This window comes from Sinohyriopsis cumingii, chromosome 5 (genome assembly GCF_028554795.1).
Source record: "Sinohyriopsis cumingii isolate HCF-2022 chromosome 5, ASM2855479v2, whole genome shotgun sequence".
In the NCBI taxonomy this organism is placed as follows: Eukaryota; Metazoa; Mollusca; class Bivalvia; order Unionida; family Unionidae; genus Sinohyriopsis; species Sinohyriopsis cumingii.
In genome coordinates, this window is record NC_142965.1 from 84183558 (window position 1) to 84198900 (window position 15343).

Below are 15343 nucleotides of genomic sequence, written 5' to 3' on the forward strand. Positions count from 1 at the left end.
AAAATACGCTGTTCCAGTTTTAACTCAGAAAAACATAAATATTACAAAATGAAATAGTTTCTGGACTGCTAAATTTGCCATCAGAGGAGCACTTTTTAAATAAAAATAACTGGATGGCCTACTCTCGCAGAGAGAGAAAAAATATTCTGCAGCTTAATTTTGTAAAATTATCAACAAACAGGTTTCAGATTATAGAACCGGTTTACTCCCCATCCCGTTCACAATACACGGTGCCTTATAACCTGAGAAATTCCAACAATATCATTCAATATCAACGTAGAAGCTCATTGTTCAAATATGGCATATATCAGCTCTTATCGAAATTGTTCACAATTCTGGGTGCCTCATTTTGTATATTTTCGAGTTATCTTTTCTCGAGTAATGGGTAGCTGTCCAAACCACATTACCATATTTCGGAATGGGTAATATAAATGACGCAAATATACTTTCTAAAGATTTCCTGTTCAGTTGGAATTTGTGTTTATGCATTTCATTAATTCTTGGCAGTGACTTTGGAAATAGACTTGTATTATCTACAAATAAACTTATATTGGATTATATATCCTATACAATGTCATTTTTGTATATGAAGAAAAGTAAGGTACCTAAAACTAATTTATGGGGCACACCAGCTCTAATACATCTCCACTCTGAAAACCCGTTGTTTAAATTATCACACGCAAAATAAAGTTTTTCATCTTTAGCGACAAACCGAGAACAGGTGAACTTCAAAGTATGCAGTCATCGACGGCATTCGCCGGGCAGCAGACGAAAAATAAATATTACAAGAGATGACCAACAGGCAGAAGATGTAGGTTCGGCGGGGTCTACTCATCCAGAATATTTTGCAAATTATTTCCTAAGATCCGATACTATTTCAGATTGTACTATACAAATTTTTCTTAAATCGGGTTGACAAAGGGAAATAAATGCGGCTGTTATGCCCTGTCATTGACATTCAAATAAACTGTCCTTTCAGTGTTGATATCTTCCGGTAGATTAGACCCTGCTGAGACTAAATTTTCTTTCTGTCGACCTCTGTTGGCAATATTTATTTTCCTGTTGCTTTCCAGGAACACTGTACACTTCCAGGCGGATATACACGGGATGATAAAATCTAGCTGTAATTATTATAATTCCTAGAACCTGATTTTATCTAATTTTTGTAATTTTTATTCATGGTTGTAAATTGTACAGATTATCTTTAGTTAGAGTTTGCCTACGCGACTAGGGTCTATTTTTGGAATATAATGAGCATAAAATTACATAGGTTATATAAATAGATGCTTACATAAGCCTTGACAATTGCTAATAATAGAGTTATTGGTAGACATGTTTGTGAGATTGGCCTTTTTCCCATTGGTCAGATCAATTAGGACTGTTCTAGAACAGTTAAGTTACTCCTTACTGAATGAGTTATGTCACATAAATACGTATTTTGAAACATTATACTGTAATATGATCTGTCATGTTGGGGATATGTTGTGAAATATAGTCGTAAAAGAAGGTGTATATAACGTGAGAAATAAACATCAAGTCTGCAGACGTGTTTTATGCTGTACTTAGATATTATTTGAGATGAAAAACGTTTGCCAAGATTGTTCAATGGAAATAGAAAGGGCTCATTCTTTGGACTTTTATTCTGGAACTGTTGTGAATTATCCAAAGGAGTTCAGGACAACGCCATTTTGACAACGTCACTATTCCTGGCTGACGAGTACATTTCCGGTCTTGAAATGTATACAGAGCTTTTCATTATTGTGGACTTTCATATAACTTTATCAGGATTATTTTGGATTCACTTGATAATACTGTAAGTTCCTCTCACATTTTCATTTATAACTTTGATAATTAAATTATTTGATAAGTTTGATAAAACGTGATGGTTTTGCTATATATACATACAGAGGCAAAGACAGAGATAGAAATTACAAATATACAGAAATTACAAATGTACACCAACCAGAACGGAAAATTCCATACCTGGATTCTACAGGAGAATGCTTGATAATACTAGGCAGAATTAATATTTAATACAAATAATACTATCACACAGGTTACATGGTTTTTAATTCGTACTGTACGTAGATTCGAACTCAGGTATAGTTTCTACATATAAGAATAATTACGAGGTTCTCCACTTTTAGCACTTCAGAAAACATCAGACTTGTTCAGATACAGGAACTGGTCAAGAATAATATTAAATCAGTTGCAAAAAAAAAAACCGCCAGAAAAACCCCGCCAAAAAAACCCCGCCAGAAACAACCATAGCAAACAAACATAAAATAGAGGAAACTGTACATACACATGCTTAGGATCAAGTTTATCGCCAGACAAGTCAGCTGATACCTGGTGTATTGCTGTAACCTACAGTTTTGAAGAAGTGTAACCCAGATACACATAGCTAATTACCAGCTGACTTATCTTTACTTTGCTGAATCATTTATCTTATTGCAGTGACAATACGTAAAGCTACTCGTTCTCTGCGGACGACTGTATTTAGCCAATGTTTGAAAGTCACCTTTAAGCTATTCGTTCTCTGCGGACAACTGTATTTAGCCAATGTTCGGAAGTCACCTTTAAGTTATTCGTTCTATGCAGACGACTGTATTTAGCCAATGTTTGAAAGTCACCTTTAATCTATTCGTTCTCTGTGGACGACTGTATTTAGCCAATGTTTGGAAGTCACCTTTAAGCTATTCGTTCTCTGTGGACGACTGTATTTAGCCAATGTTTGGAAGTCACCTTTAAGCTCTATATACTGGACATACTAAAAATTAAATTTCAGACTGTGCGTTAATAATAACACGGTAACTACGCGTAAATGTTGATCCAAGCATGGATGGTATCCAAAAATGCAATGCGCACATCTTGAAAATAAATGCGGGTTTGTCATTTATAGAAAGGTTACATTTCCCCGGGATTCAACTCTTGACGTAAGGCATTCATCTAGCACGAAACTGGATTAGTCCCAGGCATCGCCCTATCCAGTCTGTACAACACTGATAATAATAATAATAATAATAGGAAGATGAACTCGCACAATATGGCTGAAAATAACAGTAATACATGGTGATACTCTAAACAAACACAAAGCACTTCTTTTAATAACATGCTTGTGACTAATACAGCGAAAATGCCGGTGGCAACATGCCTGGAAATAACCAATTTAATGCTAGTTCTTTATTACCAACGCATTTTTATTACTTCCACCCTAGTGAATTTTTTCACTGGTATCGGCCATTCAGACTCGGGTCACAATTATCTTTCTTATATAGTCTTTACATTTGTATCTCAGTACTGAATTTATCAGTGTGTCCAAATTAAAATAAATTATATGTTAATCTAAAACACCTTTAATGATGAATCATATGCTTATCTAAAACACCTTTAAAGATGAATTAACGGTGAAGTTCTTGTCATAGGTTATCCGGCATTTCTTTGGCAGGATGGACTGTAAACGAAGCAAGGTGCAATGGATCACAGATTTCACTTTTGGATCAGCATCACTGCCTCGTTACTCACTGTGCACAGTCGCCGAAATACGCACACACAGCAGCACTATAACGCTCCAACTCTAAAGAATGAACAATTAACCCAGAATGCCTAAATCTAACTCTTGTATCACAACCAAAATGAGAGAGGAAAAATGCTCTAAAAATAGACTGGGACAATATTTTGGGTGCAGAACTGGAAGTAATAGCTGTGATCTGATTACATTCGACGGTGTGTGCCTGGCCTTGTGTGCATAACATCATTGGAGGCCATGGTACCAGTTTAATGTTTCTACGTGCACGCACAGGAAGCGAAAGAGACGTGATATCATTTACAAAAATAGTTCATTGTCTGCCGTATAAGTTTGTTTGAAGCGGGTTCACAATGCTTCTAGTATGAGATAATTTGGTTTTAAAACAAAGAGTGAAATGCCGCCCAACATTGTTGTATCTGACGTGTTCATTTTCTGGGCGATGAGTAATACTTGCTAATCAGTAACTGACGGTATGGTTTTTTTCTTGTACTGTGTAGAAATACATGACATATGTGTGTATTTACTCTCATTAATCTTAGTGATTGCCTGTATGATCCTACTGTATGTAAACGTAATTCCAATGGTTCGCTTAAACGTTGCACGGGCTAGAAATAGCGCGTGAGACAGTAAACGAGCTTGATTGACTATTGAGTTCTGCATAAAGCTAAGGAATGCTGTTTCATTGAGATCAGTAAAGTCTTTGACTAAAGTGAGTAGTAGAACCGTTGACCACTTGGAGTGTGTTCTGGATATGTTCTTTCTGATTTGAAATGTAATTCTAAATATATGTACTTTTGCCGCCTCAATCGTTTAGATTCGTTTACTGCCTGATTGACAGCAAGACCCTATATGGAGTCTTTTGCAATAAAAACATTCATATACTTTGCTTATTGGAAACATGTATTGATTGTTATTTTTTATATAATTTGCAATGCGTGTTCCGTCTCCTTGATGGTAATTGGAAGTACGTTTCCAAACACCTAACTATTTGTGACTTACTGTTTTCAGTACTCCAAATTAAATCCCCAGTAAATGAACCGGACCTGACTGGATTTGCTATTATGCAGGCAAATACCGCAGTCTTTATATAAATTTCAAACACTCGAAAATCTGAGGTGATGTTTTAGACAGACGGAGATTTTTGCCTTATGCGTCTAGGAGGAGTTGTATCACACAGATCGTACTTAAAACTTTAGTATCAAGTTTGTGTGTGTGTGTGTGTGTGTGTGTGTGTGTATTTATAATAAAAATGAATCATAATAAGAATGACTCAATCAGAAAATTCACCAAAAAATAGAGCGTAACACAGCATACAAATATTCGACCCAGTACCGGAATCTGATGACATTTTTAGTAACATGGAATATAATCTCTCTCTCTCTCTCTCTCTCTCTCTCTCTCTCTCTCTCTCAGCATCCCCATGGTTATTACTGCGAATCAAAATAGTTTAACATCAATCAATATATTTTAAGTAGACAGTTCCAGGGGACCTATTATAAAAAAGGATTTAAATATTTGTGTATGCATTTCAAGCCGTGGCACAGTTTAGTCATTCAATGATAAATACAGATTGTTGTAGCCTGCACTTCTATGTTATAATAGAAGGTATAAGGCACGTGAAAATCTTTGTATAATACAGACACCCTTTTGTATATTAAAGGGAGTTTACCTAAATGAACACGAATGAAAAGTGTGTGGGAAAGTGATTCATAAGGTTTTCTCACCAACACAGACTGAAAATATACAATAGTTTCGTTCACATGCCATGTGGCAAAACATCAGACGCATTAAAGAGTAGTTTGGCATGCAGTGTTGGCAACGCTTGTAGTTGTATTTCTTTATGCAATAAAATTGAACAATGATTTAATTATTATTTATATTTATGTTTTTGTGATTAAATGACAATTTTCAATTACTTGTCACTTAGGTAACTATCCCTTACGTAAATGCACCAATTTTGATTACTTAAAACACAATAAACAACAATAGCGACACTTTTAAACAGAAATGAAGTTTATGGGGCCAGTTATCGTCTAGACAGGAGGTTGACCTGGCCCCTACTATCGTTTTGACAGAAGGCTGACTAAAGTTTATGCTCGTGTTTATTTTACGATGGTGTTTATCGTTGAGACTTATAAACTAAATCCAAGTACGAAAGATATAAATGTTCGTTTATGAATATGTGTAATGGCAAAAGGCATCGATTTGCTTGAATTTTCTCCATTCTATGTGAATGTGATTAATAAATAGCTACATTGCTAGATGAATAAAAATTAGTTCCCAAATTTAATAATAATTTTGTGACAGCGACGTTTTACCAAATTAGCTTCGAAATATAAAGTTTCACAACGTCTTCGTCAAAATAATGACTGTATTCGTACGAAAATGAAGAGTTTTATTTCAATCCCGGTTTGATATTGTCGGTGTTGGGTAATGTTTAGAAATATTACCTGGCGGTTTAATTATATGTGACAGATTAAAGAGCTCAACATCTTTAAACGAAATATTTTAATGATTGTAAGTCTATTTTGTAACGATTTTCGTAGTTTTTTGTTTGCTTATATTTTGTCTGGCCATGGTAAGTTTGGAGTTCATTAGCAGATGCTGCATCCAATTTTCGATTGCCACGTAATTTTGGTTTGCAATCTTCAGACGATTTATCGTTTTCAAACATAGTTATGATGCGAGTTGAAACTGCTACTTAAAATGTTATCACCATATTCAATCATGTTTTCCCCTTAAAAATGCATATTGTTTGTCATAGGCTAGATTATTACAGGTATATAATACGATACAATGTTGTACGAGTGACGCATACATAGCAACGGGTCATGTAGTTCAGTCACTAACAGTTTCCCTAATTCATGACGAAAACTAATTATAAACAGTTAATACTTCAAGGCATTTCTTGACAACACCACGTTGACAGCATAATTGTATTATAGACGGTCTACAGAAGACACTTTAAGATCCGTACATGCTGTTAGAAAGGAGGGAGAGATAGAATGAGCAGCAGAATAAGACAAATTAAATAAACTTAAATATTGAAAAACATGTTTGAATAACTTACACAAGACAATGCTACATCACAATATATATATATTTCCTAAATGGGAGAAAAGGTAGTTTCAAACGTGATATCACCACTGTGGCGATATCGTTTTTCTCCGACTGATACTTTTCAATATGTATGAAATATATAATCGTTATTTGTCCTAAGATTAAGATCAGAGTGTAATTGTGGTGGCTGAACGTTGAAATAGACCCAAAAGAACGAGTCGAGAAGCTAAGACTGGTTGATATGTGGAAACTGTAGATCTCATTTCAATCATAAACTTCCTGATTATTTTCCAGCTCTTTCGAAGATTATTTGCTGTTATTAAATACTTATTAGTGTTTACATTATCGTAAAATCTTGACTTGCCCTCTGTACTTATATTTTGCCCTGTTCTTGAGTTCTTTGTACTTTTTCCAGTTTAGACGGTTATCTGTGTTAATTGCCATTTTAGTAAATCTTACCCATTTTATTCCTTTTTTATTTACTTGCAACTACCAGGCATTTTTACATGGTAATAAACAAAGTTTTTATAACGCACATAAATACATTGGTCTGACAATTCAAATAAAAACCACGGAATGGTTCAAAACAAAATCTACTTATGCGGTTTTAAAAAAAAATCTACCTGTAAGACGACTGTCCTCTACCTTGTTCCTTTCTACTTTACATTCCTTTTTCTCATTTTATATTATTTTATAAGTAGGCTTGCCACCCTCTGACACCCTTTGGGGGATGGGGTCTAAGATGCAAGAACGTGTTACCAGTCCCAATTATTTTTTAGTTATTAAGCCAACACAAATGGGTTTTTGAGTCATATCTTGGACACGTGGAAGGTTTACTGAGTCACACGCTGAATACATGATGGGGCATTAGGTAATGGAGTCAATGCTGGTTTATTGGATGGCAAACTGAGTCACAACTTGTATTCTGTCATCTTGTTCGTCTCTTAGTCACTGTTCCTCTTGATATTGTTGTCGATCTATATAACACACACACACACACACACACACACACACACAGAGCGGACAGAAATAAAGGTCAACGACCACATCTATATATCTATATTTCTTGAGTATGTCACAAATCCGGGTGAAATTTTGATGGCGTTATATTTCAACATTTACCTAAGGATTTGCTTTATGTCTTTTTTTTACAGATTAAGTGTACGAAACGGTTTTATGCACACATTTCTAAATTCTTACACACATGACTTGATTTGTCTTTCACGCATATTTGTCATTGAAGGTACTTCTTTTGCGCTACAATTTTTCTTAGAAACACAACCTACTTTTCAATGCTAATTTTTTCGAGATTTTTCCCCTTTTATTAACCACTTGTTTTCAGTGATTCGTCATGAGATGTTTTCAGTTATATCAATCAGAATCAACCATTATTACCGCAAGTGTGATACGTCATTTGAGAACTTTTTCTATCTTTTCAGTTTAATTGATGTTGTAACATGCATGGCTATTAACTAAGAATTACCTGAAAATTCATTCTGAACACTCCATTATGGCTTTGCAAAACAATAGCGATACGAATATTTTTCTAATCAACGAGATTTTCTTGACTTAAGCAAAGTACATAGATCGAATACTTGTCGTGTAATGTCTTTTGAATTACCTCTTCACACACGCTTCAAGGTTTTCATTTTATTTCTATTTCTTCGATCTTAAGAATTTCTATTTCTTTGATCTTAAGAAAAACAAGATCTTGCATTTTAAACTTGCAAGCAGGTTTCTCTTTGTTGTATTCTTTCACTTTGTTTAGAGTAATGAGATTTCGATCATGACTGTTACGTTTATTTAACATCACATTTATCCATCTTAGCATAATCTGACCATAGCACATTTGACGGAACAAAAAGCCAAGCCCCACTCCCATCTTGCAGCCCAGGGATATCAAAAGATACTGAATCAGTAACGGTGGAACGTCTGTTTTCAGATATATGAATCAATAAACCCCACAATTTGTGGTGACGTAATTTACAGCTATTTATAGTTCATTGGATTCCCAATCATATAATGATTTCATATAAAGAAACAACTACATTATTTTGATGGACGCTATTTGCCTAAACCAGGTAAGGTACCCTTTTTAATTTATATTCAATGTCGTCACTGAATTTTCTAATTGTAGGAAATACTTTTTAAAAAATCACGTTTGATTAGTATTTCGTCATCAAATACTTGAATTTTAAAACAGATTAATTATGGTAAATTTGTCCTGGTTGCTGTCATAAAATACAGTTTCCAAATATCTAGCACATTTGGTCAGATTTTTTTTTCATCAATGCATAAATTCTGATACACTGCCGTTATATTCTGTCGATATTTTAAAATCAGATCCAGTATATAGACTAAAATGTTAGGGAGAACATAATGACGTAATTGTAATAAATTATGATAAGTTAATATGCTATGTAATTGCTCAATGCCTTGGCCATTCCATTTCTTCTTTGTGATCGCGGAGGGGATGGAAGTCAGTAGCATTTTGGACATGGATGTGCAACCCATTGTCCCCCAAAAGGTACTAACCATGTACTACATACAGTACACTTAAATTCATATTCCTAGTCATGTAATAGTCAGAAAACTCGATACAGATATATACCTGAGTAACTCTGACTATATTGTGCTAATTGTAGATAAACATAACCACGTCGAGATGTACGAGCAAGTTCTTTTGTCTCACCCAAAGGGTTTTAATCAGAATAAGATGCCCTTTTCAAAGTAATTAGTTTAAAAAATCTGAAACTGGCTCAACTGCGATGATGTTTTAATAATAGTTATTGTTCTTATTGCAAAAACCCACACCGTTTATCAGATTTATTTTATGTCACCACTGGAACCCTGTCCAACCCCAACCCCACTCCCGCTAATGCATAATAACCAAGAGTTCAGATCGCAAAATCTGTTTGGACATATTATGTTTTCTTCTGATACATCTGCATATATAAGGTTTCGTTTTTAAAAAAAAGTTTTGATAATGTTACTATGCTAGCAGTTTTTGTCCGTATCAGCTTCCATCCTGTCCCAGTGAATTCAGAGACGATGGTAAATAAATAAATAAATAAATCCCATGGACGCGTTAATCATGTGGACCGACTAATTAACGGGCAAAAAGAAGGGTATCAATTTATCATCGTAGCTAAACTTTGGGTGATAGTTAATTATTGAGTAAAACAGCAAGTATATGTCCCCCTCCACATACACACCTCCTCTGGTAGAATCCTAATTCTGCTTTTAAAAGTTCAAGTCACCGATCTTAAACGCCTGCCGTAAACAGAAGGTTGAAGTATATTACAGTTGAAGTTGCTTTAAATTCTTTTGGCAGAACCCTTCCCCTTCCGACACCCAAAATGTATATTTAAAATACACACATTATTAAAATAAAAATATTGTTGTAACGTGATTATGGGCATTCAGTTTTGAATATAAGGCAATACAGTTTTGGAATCAGTGGCGGTGTAGGATGTGTCAAAGTCTGGCAATTATTAATAATCCTGAACCTGACCTCCACTTCCTTCGCAGACTCATAAAGGATGGTCTCTGTTATATTCATATTACGATATTGAATATTGTAGTGCGCTTAATAAAGAATCCAACCACCTAAATGTACTATTCGACTCTTGTCGTAACTTTTGTCTTGAGTCCACTCACCTAAATGTACTGTTCGTATTCTTGTCGTAACCTTAGTCTTGAGTCCACCCACCGAATTGTACTATTCGTATTCTTGTCGTAACCTTAGTCTTGAGTCCACCCACCTAACTGTACTATTCGTATTCTTGTAGTAACTTTAGTCCTGAGTCCACCCACCTAATTGTACTATTCGTATTCTTGTAGTAACTTTAGTCTTGAGTCCACCCACCTAATTGTAATATTCGCATTCTTGTCGTAACCTTAGTCTTGAGTCCACCCACCTAATTGTACTATTCGTATTCTTGTCGCAACCTTAGTCTTGAGTCCACCCACCTAATTGTACTATTTGTATTCTTGTCGTAACCTTAGTCTTGAGTCCACCCACCTAATTGTACTATTTGTATTCTTGTCGTAACCTTAGTCTTGAGTCAACCCACCTAATTGTACTATTCGTATTCTTATCGTAACCTTAGTCTTGCGTCCACCCACCTAATTGTATTATTCGTATTCTTGTCGTAACCTTAGTCTTGAGTCCACCCACCTAATTGTACTATTTGTATTCTTGTCGTAACCTAAGTCTTGAGTCCACTCGCCTAAATGTACTATCGACTCTTGTCGTAACTTTAGCCTTGAGTCCACCCACCTAATTGTACTATTCGTATTCTTGTCGTAACCTTAGTCTTGAGTCCACCCACCTAATTGTACTATTCGTATTCTTGTCGTAACCTTAGTCTTGAGTCCACCCACCTAATTGTACTATTTGTATTCTTGTCGTAACCTAAGTCTTGAGTCCACTCACCTAAATGTACTATCGACTCTTGTCGTAACTTTAGCCTTGAGTCCACCCACCTAATTGTACTATTCGTATTCTTGTCGTAACCTTAGTCTTGAGTCCACCCACCTAATTGTACTATTCGACTCTTGTCGTAACTTCTGTCTTGAGTCCACTCACCTAAATGTACTATCGACTCTTGTCGTAACCTTAGTCTTGAGTCCACCCACCTAATTGTACTATTCGTATTCTTCTCGTAACCTTAGTCTTGAGTCCACTCACCTAAATGTACTCTCGACTCTTGTCGTAACCTTAGTCTTGAGTCCACCCACCTAATTGTACTATTTGTATTCTTGTCGTAACCTAAGTCTTGAGTCCACCCACCTAATTGTACTATTCGACTCTTGTCGTAACTTTAGTCTCGAGTCCACCCACCTAATTGTACTATTCGATTCTTGTCGTAACTTTAGTATTTAGTCCACCCACCTAATTGTACTATTCGACTCTTGTCGTAACCTTAGTCTTGAGTCCACCCACCCAGATGTACTATCGACTCTTATCGTAACCTTACTATTGAGTCCACTCACCTAATTGTACTATTCGTATTCTTGTCGTGACCGCATTCTTTAATAAACCCGCCTAAATATACTGTTAGGCTGTTTTCAATGAATTATAATCTCTGTCTGAAGGTATCATCATAACTACACGAGGATGCATTAGTGGTCACAGTATTAAGTTTGACCTTCGTTTGACCTTGACCTTTAAACTAAGGATCTGAGTTGTCATAACGGTGATTGTAGATCCTACTGCCTTAATTCAGTTCAGACCAATCTTCACATAATGATTTAAATCTGCTTAAATTTTCATTAAAATAGCTCACCCAGTAAAGCTAGAAACAGCATTTCGGTTTTCTTTTTACTGAAAGTGACTTAAGTCTAAACGTTATATATCCCTCTGTTGACCTTGACCTTTAAGATAGGGATTTAACTATGATATGTGATATGTATACAATATACAGACTAATGATGATGGATATCTGATCAACGTTTCATCAAAATTTGAATAAGACATTCACGTTTGCTTTCCATGGCAAACAGTCTTGTGATGAATATTTAACGAAAGCATCGGCAAAATTTCACGAGTAGTTAAAAAGTGAACAGGCAATGTCTCGAATACTGAATCGGATAAATAAAGTCGCGTATTCCTTTCTGATAACTTCGACGTTTAGAGTACGGATCCCTCTGGTATATGCGATATAATCATAATCAATGCTTTATTTAAAATATCTCAGGTAACTCGAAACTACTGCAAAATACAACGGATAAACGAATGAACGAGCTCAATCCATTGCAATATCCAGAAGAAAAAAAAAAAGAAAAAAACATTTATTGGAATACAATCAAATGACATCATACAAGATTAATTTTCTTTGTTAATACGCGTGTCAATTTCAAAAGCACTAATAAACGAGAACACACACATGGGAATGTTTTGACATGCAAACATATCCCTACACAGTCATGTGACTAATTTGTGATAACTGATCTTGAACTGCAATAAGAATTTTTGTGTTTAAACATTGTTCTCTGTACTTGACGTGTTTGCTGATAAATGAACATTGTTTTCTTTGTAGTTCGAATTGCTAAAACGGTAATATGCCATTTCGCATTAAGCAGGCATATTAAATTAACATCAGTATTATCATGCATTGAGCAGGTGAAACTTTTACAACAAATTCACCTTTAACACATTTAGTGAACTAATCGAAAAGGAATTTCAAAAAGTCAAGGAAGTTTAGAATACATTCTTGGATGTTTGAAGTGGTATGTTGGCGGGGGGGGGGGGGGCTTATGGGGGTTGACCCTTACGATGGAATGTATTTTTGTTTTTCTAATGCCTCCTGGACAGCACAGTGTCAGGATTTTAAAAAGACAACCACGCTTGGAATTTAATCCACAGCATTTACCCAATCAGCCTGGAATTTGTAGCTCATCAACATTTTACCTTGAGACAGAAATTTATTTAGAATCACGTAAGGTTACAAACATACTTCACGCTTTGTTTATCGTTGGTGCACATTAACTCGTATATATTTGTATATGAATGAAGAGGAAAAATATACCCACGACATACACATTAACTCGTATATATTTGTGTAAGAATGAGAGGTAAAATATTCCCACGACATACAAACATCAAAAGACAGGTTAAGTTTCTTTTCATACATTTTGTTTCTTCATTTTGTTCGAATACACGAACATCTCTCATTCAAAAGGAGAAAATAAACAATAAGAAAAATATAAATATATCAAAAAGTAAATGTTATCATATATATATATATATATATATATATATATATATATATATATATATATATATATATATATATATATATATATATATATATATATATATATATATATATATATATAATTAGACAAGATGGGGAACATATGTTTTTAATAGTAGCCGCCCTAACATAAGAACATCTATAGTATACACGCATTATAGCATAACTCATATTGCAAACACAGGAGTAAAAAAGAGAAAGGAAACCCGCCATAGGCAGAGACGCTTGGTCGGATGAACGAAACGGTGCCTCAGCACCAGGGAAACTATACAAACATATCTAATTAAATGTTTTCAAATTCTGTTTTAACTGCTGCACAACATTTCAGACCTTAAAGGGAAATACTGACAAAAATAAGCCTTTTTTTCTTTTTCGGCATTTTGTTTTTACCTAGATAGACAAATTCATTCTTTTGTCTGTAATTAAATGAAACTAATACATGGTAAGTGATGACGTCAGAGAATGATGCATTCAAATAAAGAGTCTCTGTATCACACATACATTTGCTTTGAAAAACATTTGATTTCCAAAACATGTATATTATGTAAAAGAGAATGGATCTCAGTTCTACTTAACTTTGTTCCCTTTCGACATACACACACGTGCACACGCTGATTTGGTCATGTTTTTGTTAGTTCTCTACAGAGATTCGAAATCAGGTCCTCGTGTTTAGGCACTCATCGCCTTGCCAGTACGCACCAACCCCCAAACCATATTGACCATGCACACATCACCAAAAACTGATACAACAGAACCGCTGGTATACGCATTCGTGAGTAGCAGACAACATACAGGTCGAGAAAATAAAAAAATTCTCATCTATGTACACTATCACGCCTGATTCCTCGACAGAAATCAAGGTATTTGGTGATTTCCACTATTTTCTTTCATCATTTCAGCAAAAAATTGTTAAAACACAATTTTAAGCTATACGGGATAAACATGAGGCTACCATTGTTTTGGACGAAACCTCATTTGAATGTGATACATAAAGACACTTAAGAAAGATATACGACATTATCTAGCTATTTGTCAAATGCGACTTAACGCTGCTTTAATTGCTTGCCGGCGGATATAATTCATATTTAACTTCGCATTCAACTTTGAAATGTAAGCAGCAATCATTTACAAACCAGTTAAATTTAAAACCGAGGTAACGCAGTGTCATTTATGGAATGTGTTTGTATTACTTGAAAATTACTCCATATCTTTCTCTTACTATCTTTTTTTCGTGAAATTATTTTGTTGAACTCTTCTGTATTTAGGTGTTGCTCTGCAAGTCACGAACAATCATCCTCTTGAATCTCTCAAAAGAACTGTTTTGGAGGCTAGATATTTACTCTCTCTCTCTCTCTCTCTCTCTCTCTCTCTCTCTCTCTCTCTCTCTCACACACACACACACACACACACACACACCAACCCACACCTACAACTGTTTAAAGTTGTCTTTTCATTTGTGCAATAAACCATTGTTTTTAAAAATATCGGTAAATACATGTCTAGACACAAGGAAGAGGACGTGTATTTCATACATAGCGTATTTTAACATCGATGCACATATGAGATAACGTCTCCCGTCGTCCTATCTCCTTGAATCTTTCACATTTAATTAGCAAGAAACACTTTGCATCGTGATTTTGATCAAGGCAACCACTAGTACAGTCTCATCGAGACTTTTGTGTTTTCGAGTATATCAACTACTTCACGCAGAACATGTATATGATGTAATGATCAAGGGAAATACAAAAATCACTAAAAGAAATCACTTAATGGATATTGACTCATAACATTTCAATACAGTACAAGACGGTGCAAACATTATTTACGGTCAAACGGAACTAGCAAATATTCATATGTATAATTCGAGAAAAAAATTTGCAGTCGATTCAACTTATAACGAGATGAAAGTACACAGAGTTCTATATCGTTATTGGCGGATCTTGTAACAGATTAATCCGATCACTCTTGAACCAGTTAGATAAATCTTCAAATT

General features: G+C 35.0%; 1 protein-coding gene across 2 annotated transcripts in view; it reads left to right on the top strand.

Annotated features, from left to right (window-relative positions):
* The window catches only part of LOC149799646 (serine/threonine-protein kinase TBK1-like), a 167544-nt gene that overhangs the window by 13900 nt on the left and 138301 nt on the right, over nucleotides 1-15343 (top strand). Inside the window, exon 1 of one of the 2 annotated variants that reach the window (XM_089958990.1) lies at nucleotides 1460-1813. The exons of the other annotated variant lie outside the window; for it this stretch is intronic. The gene's annotated coding sequence lies outside the window, so the exon portion shown is untranslated. Of the gene's footprint in view, nucleotides 1-1459; nucleotides 1814-15343 lie in introns of those variants that run through there. 2 annotated transcript variants of the gene reach the window in all.